Source organism: Ovis canadensis, chromosome X (genome assembly GCF_042477335.2).
Source record: "Ovis canadensis isolate MfBH-ARS-UI-01 breed Bighorn chromosome X, ARS-UI_OviCan_v2, whole genome shotgun sequence".
NCBI lineage: Eukaryota > Metazoa > Chordata > Mammalia > Artiodactyla > Bovidae > Ovis > Ovis canadensis.
This window is the reverse complement of record NC_091727.1, coordinates 35,251,757-35,261,611: the sequence shown is the minus strand read 5'-3', so window position 1 is coordinate 35,261,611 and position 9,855 is coordinate 35,251,757. Positions and strand designations below refer to the sequence as shown.

General features: G+C 35.8%; 1 pseudogene; it reads left to right on the top strand.

Moving 5' to 3' along the window:
• The first annotated feature begins 8,635 nt into the window (after window positions 1-8,635).
• Window positions 8,636-9,855, top strand: part of LOC138930076 (small ribosomal subunit protein uS2-like) — a 53,585-nt pseudogene continuing 52,365 nt past the window's right edge.

The window sequence follows — 9,855 nt, the reverse complement described above, 5'->3', positions numbered from 1 at the left end:
TGGAAATCACAAAAGTTCTTCTATTGCTTACTCTCAAGGAATCTAGAGATTTATTCTCTATATGGAAGAAAAATATGAGGAAATGAAAATATAAGAATTCAAATAGCAGATCAAGGCAATATAAAAGTAAGGAAATTGATACATGCTAGGCACTCAAATTTGTTGACATTAAGCTATTAAAAATAGTATGAGATTAGATGACAGATATTAAGAAATATTTAGGATATATTCTTAGAAGTGTTAACAAAAGCAATGTAGGTTGAAGAAGCCAGAAAGGGTTTCATATAAGAGGCTGCTGCTGCTAAGTCACTTCAGTCATATCTGACTCTTAGTGACCCCATGGACTGCAGCCCACCAGGCTCGGCCGTCCATGGGATTTTCCAGGCAAGAGTACTGGAGTGGGGTGCCATTGCCTTCTCCAATATAAGAGGCAGAGGTCAAGTATTTTAAAGGTAATGAATCTCACACAGGAATAGGAAAAGTATTAGGGGAACATTTGCATAGGTGCAGCTGAGGGTTGTCACTGCAGGTAAGCAGTAAGAAGAAAGGCTAAAAATTAGGTTGCCAGGAACTCGAAGTCCAGTTTTAGATATCTGGACTAATAAAGTTAATCTGTATATCAGGACCCACAAAATGGAGGCTGCCCCAATTGTTCGGCCCACTTCACAAATCTAAACCTAAATCAACCTGCATTTATGGTAAATGCCTATCAAAGGAAGCTAACATTCACCAGTTATAATACGTTCAACTCAGCTCCAGCTAGCTCACCTCATCCTAGAACTTGCTCTTCTTCTAAGGAAATCTCTGACCTCCTAGGCAATCATGCCCCATTTTCACATTGCCACTTCTAATGCTGTATAAACCTCACTCTTGCCCCAGATCCCTCAAACAGTGCTCTACTAAGACACTGTACTCCCTCAACCCATGGATATTTTTTTCCCCTTGAATAAAGGACATCAAGCTCATTACTAAATTATTTTAGCTTTGTCCTCTGGTAATGACTGTTGGGAGATCAAGAAAGGCTGGGAAAATATAAATATGATATTTTAGAGATAATCAAAACGGCACACATAAATACAAGAGTAGAAACTGAAGGAAGGAAAATGAGATAGTAGACCAGTAATGAAGAAAGTAGCAAATGTTTCCAGTGGAAACTTAAAGGCAAGTGTTGAGGTAAAACACACATTTTTCCAATCAAAATCACATCCCTAAAATATTTTCTGACTTGTGACACAAAGATGATAATTGATCTGCTGTACTCAGGGCAAGGATGTATCATTTGCTTTTTCTCAGTAAATCACATGTTTGTGAAGAGGTTCAGAATGACACCTATCCCACCCTCCTCACCCCACCCCAAATGTGCCACTTTGGCATGTGGATTATTTTGAGTTGAATGTAAACAAGACCTAGAATACTCAAGAAAAACTGTATCTCTCTTAACTGCTTTTAAAAAGTTTAAATAAAAGGCCTGGTCCAGAAAGAGAGCTATTACCAACAGACAATTTTTTTCTGAATGACCCATCTGTGTGGCAGGACAAACATCTAATTACCAAACATCTGCTCTTCTTATGTCCTGTGAATGACCCTCCTCCCCTTTAAAGTCCCAGGACCCTAGCCCATTCCTTAGCTCAAGATGGCATGCAACACTTAATTGCCTGGCTTATTCTTGGGTTTCATTGTCTTTGCAGAATCTCTCTTCATTCATAATTAAATTTGCTTTTTTTTTTCCTGTTAATCTGTCTTATGGCAATTTGATTATTGGACAGGCCAGAGAATTCAGAAGGGTATAGGAAAAAGTTATTCTCCCCAAACATTTAGATATTTCCAAACTATTATATCCTATAAATTACCCAGAATTATATACATGTTTATCTTAAGAAGCAAGTGAGGATATCAGAGCAACCACATCATTTATTAGAAATAAAAGTTTTGTTTATATGTTTCTGGTTAGAAGCACTTTTTTTTTCAAAGGCCTGGTAAGCATTAACCATCTGCTTAGCTGGTTTAGAACAAATGCTCTTGTTCCTACCTTTAAAAGGGAAAAGGGTAAATTCTCTGTATGATACCTGTGCAAAACTCCAAGTAGAGTTAATTGGGATTATATGTGAAGAGCAAAGGGAAAATTATTTCCAAAGAGTGAATAAACCTATATACATTCATGACCACTATCATCCTCTTTTAAAGAAAAAGAAAACCTCAGATGCTATAACTTACAAACAATTAGATTGTCTCCAAAGAAAAAAAGAGGAAGAAAAGGAAAAAGAAGCATTTAACCTCTGTCAGAGCAAAAAACCGAAATATAATAAGAGGACAAGTGAAAGGGCTCATTAGGATCCATTCATTCTAAGATACCTTTTGGTTATAATTGATGATATGAAATAATGTATTTCATTAAGGAGGAAAAAATTATCCCAAATACTCTTAATTTATATTAAAATTGGGCCCATGAATCTAAAGGTATTACTTAAGTTGTAATTTTTGCAGAAATTGAGGTTATGTTACATTGCAAACCATAGACTAATTCAGCCTGGTTATGGTATGATACTAAATGCCAATGGAACAAAAGGATGATTCACTGCTTGAGGTAGAGCTTGTAATTCCACAGCAAGGACATTGCAATTTAGCCTGAAGCAATGTACTCCAGTGCCTTTTATTATTACATGGTGCATCACTGCTTGTCATCAATTTTGCTCCAAGGTAAAACATCCCCATGATCACAATTATTTTGAGTAGTTTGCGAAAATTCTTTTTTGGAAGGAAAAGGAAAAATTTCATACTGACAATAATGTTACTATAATATATTAAAAGCAGTGTTTTGTTTTTTTTTTTACTAAAATGAAAGCAGATTCCATTTGCTGTTAATTATTATTAAGAATATGATAATTTAAAAATTACTTTATAATTTTGAAATAAAAATAATTATTATTGTTACCTATTATTTTAGGAACAAAGTTGAAAGTTCTGCTTTCTGCTGCTGCTGCTGCTAAGTCGCTTCAGTCGTTTCTGACTCTGTGCGATGCTGAACTTACTGCAAATTAATAAAACTTCAGTTCAGGAGGTCAAGGAACAGCAAAAATTATTTTAGGAAAAGGGAAAGTGCTAGAAGTAATCTAATTTCCTTCTGGTGTTCGCCTGCTTATCCCTACCTGAGCCCACAGTATTTGTTTTTGGGTAACCAGCTCCTTGTTGCTCTGACCATTGTCTAAACATTTTTTTTTTTTTTTTTTTTTTGCCACATTGCATGGCTTGTGGGATTTTAGTTCCCCAACCAGGGATCAAACCCAGGCCCTCAGCTGAAAGTGTGTGGAATCTTAACCACTGGACTGCCAGGGAATTCCCTAAAACTAGTTAAATGGCTTAATTTAAAACAAATTTATTTTATCATCTTAACTCTGAGGAGAAAATGAATGAGAAAGGAAAAGTTTTGACATTTTCCTTAGTGCCAGATTAGTATTGCTTTGAGGATTGTGATTTTAATGCTAACAAACACACACAAATCTTCATATTTAATTCCAGAGATCATACTTTTTTATAGCTATATAAACCCTCTAAAACATATTTCAATTATGTTTTCCAATTTTTGAGCCATTTCTTCTGCCTGTCTGGATAGGTGATGCAACAGAGGCCAAGACATTTTTGGTTACTTAAGAACACTTAACCTTATTAGGTTACAAATAAAGAGAGTTTTCATGAATGTGTAACGTGGTATATAATCTTACAGGAAATTGAAGGAAGCCTTAAACAGCTGTTCATGAGCCCTATGATTCAAAATATTGCTCTCAGAAAGGAGAAAAGAATTTCTGTGGAATGCTCATTCCACAATAGCTGAATGAATCATTTCCTGTTGGCTCCCAGGACAGCTATGACCCTTTATTTCCTAAAATATAATTAGGACACGGTTTTAGAGTGTGCTTAAGAAAGGTATAAGAAATAATATTAAGCAAGTTTGCTTAATTAACTTTATGCATTATTTATACAACTCAATCTATACTGAATAACCTCCTTCCTTCCTCTCTCCCCCAGAACGCAGATACCAAAAGCAGATATTTCTGTGCAACTGTTCACCGAATTCTGAATATTTTGAAGAAATAGATTGCAGTTAATTATGATTTAATGTTTCCTTCTATCTTTTCTAAATGATGATTTGTGAAATTAAATAAATGTCTATTTAAAATTTATTGACTGCTGGGAAGCTCAAAGGTATATCTCAGTTTCATCTGTGGTAAATACACAGGAATCAAATAACTTTTAATTGCTTTTTAGTGATATATGACTTCCATACAAGAAAGTATGCAAATTTTGTGTACAGATGGATGAATTTTTGTATTATGTGAGCTTTTATGCCCACAAATTCACTACCCAGTTCAAAACAGAGACTGTTTGCAGCACCCCAGAATGTCGTTTCCACATGCTTTTCCTATCAGTACCCAACAAAAGATTACTACTCTGACCACTATATACCGTGAAATTTTGTATGGGACTTGTCATACTATATGAATTATTCTTGTTTATGTTTTGACTTTATTTTTCTTTACCTACCTCTAAATTGCATGTTCTTGATTTATTTTATTTATGTGTATAGGACATCTTGTAGTCTTAACTTGGACCAAGATAGGCCATAAAATATTCTTGTACAAGTGTTGAATAATTTCCAAAATTACTAAGGAAGTGAGACTTGAATGGGAATGTAGGAAGTTGAAGTGAAGTGAAGTGAAAGTCGCTCAGTCGTGTCCAACTCTTTGTGACCTCATGGACTATGCAGTCTGTGGAATTCTCCAGGTGAGAATACTGGAGAGGATAGCTGTTCCCTTCTCCAGGGGATCTTCCCAACTCAGGGATCGAACCCAGGTCTCCCATATTGCAGGTGGATTCTTTACTAGCTGAGCCACCCAGGAAGCATACAATTACTGATACACTTCTGAATTTAAATAATAAAACTGAAATATTAATATAATCTTGCCTTTAAAATTTTAAAAGACATTTTATCCAACATTCTGCCTTCATTCTCCTAAAAAGAGATGTACCATTAGACCCAATATGTACATCAAAAATATGACTCTGGAACTTAATAGTGCCTCTGATTAGACAATAAATCAGTAACAATATCTCATGTGAGGGACTTCAACGTCCAGAGTAACAGACTGGGCTTACCTGAAATAATGAAATATCAGGTAATCTGTTGGAAATAACGACTATGTTGGAAGAATCCAATAATAGAAAATCTTGGAAATAATAGAAAAACTGGAAATAACAGAAACAGAGCAGGGAAAGGAACCTAGGTGGAGCCCAGCAGAATTTCTGAATTGAGGACACAAATGAATCTGGGGAAACCAAAGCAACTAGAGTTCATAGGACAGATTATGTGAGACTAGAGAAAGACAGAGAGAAAAGTCTAAAGTTCCACAGAATGACTTTCTTTTAAGTATTTATCTGAGTACTAATGTGCAAACATGAGGAAACCATACAAGGCCCTACATGTTCCGTGGCTCTCTTTGTCTGCTCTGAGCCCCTGGAAGGTTCTTCTTGTTGACTTAAAAAAGAAGAAGAAAAGTACAATGTGAGAGTTGTAAGTTAAGTTTTATTGGGGGCAAAATGAGAACTGCAGCCTGGGAGACAGCACTTCAGATGGCTCTGAGAAACAGCTCCAAAAAGGGGTGGGGAGGGGGAAGTCAATATACATGTGATTTTGGTGAAGGTGGAGTTCATGCAATCAAGCACTAATCTTACAAAAATGTTTTCTGCTAGTCACAGGGAGCCGATGTCACCATGAAGGGGTTTAATGCTTTTCTAGATATGAAAAGATGCAAGGATGGGGTTCAGAAGGTCAGTTCCTGAAAATATCTAACTAACTTAACACCTGTTCCATCAGTTTTCTTGGAGGACCAAGTGCCTCATTCTTGTTATGCATCCTGAACTTCCTTCAGAATGTGTCAAAGGTCAACAGCTGCAGCTGCACAGGATTCAGTCACCAAAGAGACAGATGGCAAATGCCCTGGGCAAGCACCAGTTTGTTGTTGACATCCTCTAAGGCTAAATCACCTAGTCTTCTTTGTCTTTGTCTTTTGGTTACATTTAGACAATGAGCCACTTTTGAAAGGTGGGCAGAGAGGAGAGACAGATATGTTCATTCTTTCCATTTCTTCCCTGCCTCCTTGAGATTCTGGGATGATTGTCATTCCAAGTGTGATCCCTGAACCAGAAGCATAGGCATCACTTGGGAACTTGTTAGAAACAGAATTTCTGGCTCACTCCAGGTTTTCAGAATCAGAATCTGCATTTAAATAGGATCCTTAGGTATCTCATATGCATGTTACCTTTAATAGGCACTCCCTCTTCCAAAGCTCCAGCTTTCACCAAGTTAACACCTTTTCTTCCTCTTGATTCTTCTGTCCCAAGGGCCATAATGGCTTTCTACTGTCACTAGTCCCTAGTTAGATCCCTTAACTCTGTTCACATCTCTGAAAACAGACCCTTTTAAAAGCTATTTTCCAGTTAAACACTTTTGAGTGTATAATCTGTTTCCTGATATACACTTATGATGCATAATAAATTATCTATCTTGATAACTATATATCTATGTTGGTAACTATATAGCTCTACCTCTGTCTTTCACCATCTCTACCTCTACTGTCTTTATCTCTATCTCTTCCTAAATTTCCAGTCTTCATACTTTAAACAAGTACATGGTATTTTGTAGCACCTTTTTCTTAGTTACAGCTCAATTATATCAAATTATGTACATAGCAATTTCCCAACAAAGCAAATTCAAATTTAGAGTTTATGAAGAAGAATTTACTATCCCTAGTTCATTAGGAAATTTTGTAAATCTAGGGAGGAAAGCACGGCATAATTTTGCTTGCATGCTAGTGTGGTGAGCAGTCTTTAAATTGGTACTCAATAATCCCTGCCTCCTGGTAAGTATACTCTATGTAATCATCTCCCCTTGAGACTGTGCTGGATGTATTGGCTCCTAATAAAGAGAGTATGGAAGAAGTGATGAGATATGACTCTAAGGTTAAGTTATAAAAAGATAATGGCTTCTGATTTGGGTGCTTTATCTTACTTTCTCTTGCATTGCTTATCTTGGAGGAAGCTAAGCTACAACGTTGTGAGGAAGTCCTATGGAGAAACCTATCTGCAAAGGGACTGAGGCCTACCAACATCCACAGGAGTGTAGATCTCCATCCTCACATCATTAACACTGGGGATGGGCAGCCCCAGCCACAGGGACAAAAGCTTAACTGTAGTCTCACAAGAGACCTTCAACTGGAGGCAACAAGCTGAACTCCTTCCACGTTCCCTGACCCACAGAAATTGTAAGATTATAATGTGCTGTTTTTAGCTGGTAAATTTTGGAATAAATTTTTACATGATAATTTATAAACTGATTTTTCACAGAGAAGCCAAGATATATCCTTTTTCAAAAAACAGTTTGAGGGGAAAATGCATATGAAAACATAAAGTGAAAGCAAAAAAATTATAATAATGAGCCAACAAATATGTGTGGCTGCAAAGAGAGCACAACCATTCCTGTTTAATTAGAAACAGTGTGAGGAAAACAACTTTAATCCAGTGATGGTGGTGGTCAAATTGAAAGGATTTCAAATATCTTTTAAAATTCAAATAGTTTTCAAATAGGTTTTTTCATCACTAAGAAACACATAAAGCATAGAAGAAAATTCCAAGTTTACAAACATAGGTATGTCCATCTGAGAGAACTATCAATTTTTCTTTGATTTTTAAAAATATCCTCTCTCCTTACCCACACACTCTCTGGACCCCTTTTTAGATGAAAGGAGAGCAGTGAATAAAAATGTGAAAATGAAGTGTCATCTCCACAATTGTGTTCTTTTAGAGGCCAAAACAGACTGTGAACATTTAGAGGTCTGGACTTCAACGTAAATAAATGTTATTATCTTGATGAAAGCTCTTGGTTTCTTTTTTCCTAGATGTGTAAAATTACAAAGTAGTATACCTCATAACCATAGTGTTAAAAATGAAGCCTTTGTGATAAGTACTATCATGAGGAAAATTAATACTCCCTCTGGATCCAATGGTTAGAATAAGACATATGAGGAGAAAGAAAAAGATAAGAAAAGGTTTTGGGAACAGAGTTGGTTAAAGACTAGAGCAGGGATACTCAAAGTTAAAGAGTCATCAGAATCACCTAGAAGGCTCACTATTAAACTTTATACATGAAAATTTCTGATGTCTGAGATTGGGCCCCCATTTTTATGCCTAACAAATTTCCAGGTCATGTTGATTCTCCTAATCTGGAACCACATTTTTCTAAACATTAGAGTATAGTGTGTGGGACTTGTCAATATTTCAATTTAGTCAATGTTCTCTAAGCTTTATTTGTTGCACTCCTATTTTAAATTCTCATTGAAGGCATAAATATCAGTTATGCCTGGGTAGTTACTGATGTTTCTCTTCCTTTATCTTTGAGGGAAAATGGAAAGAGGGGGAAGTGATTGTATAAACCAGATATTTGGTGTTGGCTAATTTTGTAATAGCTCATTTTGTGAAGTGAGGAAATATTTTTGATTAGCAGGAAAATCTTGATTAGTTACTGCTGCAGATTAACGGCTCTTTTAAGGAAACTCCTTGATGAATAGTGTAAAACTACTTCACCATGGAATGGCCTATTGGAGGCTCTGCCCAGTCAACTGGATATGATTGTGGTACAGAAAGAGATAGCTGTAAGCTTGACCTAATAGTACCATCTGTACGAAAAGGAAAGGAACAAATATTTAGTGAACAATATATAAGGCTTTTATGAATTTAATTATACTACTGTTACATATAGTTTTAAAATCTTATTTATACTGGAATTATTTAGCTTGAACAAAATCAATAACATATATGTGTGTGTGTATATATATATGTGTATATATATATTTGTGTGTGTGTGTGGCACTGTTAAGCTCTAAATTTAGGTATTTCTTGGCCTAGTATAAGTAATACTAAATGAGAGTAAGGTTGTCCTGCAGATTTACATCATTATTCTTTCCACTGATAAGAGTTCCTAGACATTTAGAGTCGTCCTTCTCTTCCTGTATTGATACACCTTTACAATTGGAGATTTCTCTTATAAACGTCAATGTCCCTTAAAGAGAGTTATGTCTACTTGGTGTTTTGAGCTTTTTCTGTGTCTGCTGTTTCTTAAAATGTACTAGCTCAAGAAAATCCTTATGCCAGAGATATATTTTAGGGTGGCAAATTCTACTCTCGCTCAAAGAGAAATGCCTTATGATCTGTTAACTTTGCTCCCCTGTGGTTCTGTAGTCTCATACCATGGCTTCTGCAAGGACTTCCTCAACCTTTCCTGTGACTCGACCCTAGATCTCAATGTGTTCTAAGGATTATTTGATCATACCTCTTAGAATTTTGGTCCTTAATTTTAACAGGTGGCACTGGCAGCGCTGTTTCAGTTTGGAGTTCTCATTCCTGGTCACATGGGGCTGAGGAAATTATTTGTTTTATTGCTTTTTGTCCATTTTATTCTTTACATTTACTGTATGGAGAGATTTGAGAGAGGATGTGTATCAAAAATTCTACTTTATTATATTCAAGCAGAAGTCTTAAAGTATGTTCTATTTTCAAACTTGTTCCCTGAACTGCTCCCATCAGTAAATAGGAAAATAAAGAAGAGAGATTAAATCTTTTACCAAAGATAATACTGTTAACAATGCAAAAGAAAAAAAAATAGACCCTTAGTCAAGGGTCATTTTTGGCCAGCCTACTCATTAATTTATTATCTTGGAAGTTAATTATTAGAGAAGTGATTTTCCTAACCTGACAAGGAAAGTAAAGCAGGAAGAGATGCTTAGCATCAAAAAATATTTTTCTAAT